Genomic DNA, 762 nt, shown 5'->3' with positions numbered 1-762 from the left:
AATTTGATGTTGTGATTTTAATAAAGATTATTGAATGTTTTGGTGACGTTTCCCCCTCAAAAATTATTTTTAACCCTTTCCCCTGAAATGTTTGTCCGGACCGTAAAGACGTAACACAAATGAATACAAACAAATGTGTTCATGCTTTTTCTTATTTTTGCCCCCCCCCCACTTCGTGAAAATAAATTCTGGATACGGTCCTGCTTGGGATATACCTGTAGCATATATTTTGAATTGCAGTTTGATAATTAGTCATTACAGAGCTTGGCGTTTATAGTCGTAACAATCACTTTAAAAATCAAGAAGTGATTCTCTTATAAAGTAATTCTCTTTTTTAGTCTTAATTCAAATATGCCTGATTTTTTCTGTTTTGTTTGTTAGTTTCCTCTTTTTCGTGTTGGTTACTTTCCTCTTTTTCGCGTTGCTGTTTGTGCTATTATCTTGTTTAATTCTTTTTGCTATTTCTTGGGAGTGTGATTTACCTTTTTTTTACTTCTTGACGAATCACCAATAAATTAATAAAAGTTTTGAAACTAGGTCTTTCTCAGGATCAAACTGTAGGCTGTGAATTACAGTAGCCTATAATAATTTGTCATTATATATCTTAGTTTAGCTTTTAAAGTTGTAACAATTTCTTTATAAATTCTGTTACCAAGAAAAATATGTTACTGTTCCAAGACCGACGCTTTTTATATTCTTTCCTATCTTTTGAATGTTACACATTGATCTTTAATTGCTTACATGACCCCAACAAATGAAGAA

This window comes from Artemia franciscana, chromosome 2 (assembly GCF_032884065.1).
Source record: "Artemia franciscana chromosome 2, ASM3288406v1, whole genome shotgun sequence".
Classification (NCBI taxonomy): domain Eukaryota; kingdom Metazoa; phylum Arthropoda; class Branchiopoda; order Anostraca; family Artemiidae; genus Artemia; species Artemia franciscana.
Note: the sequence above shows the minus strand (reverse complement) of the source record.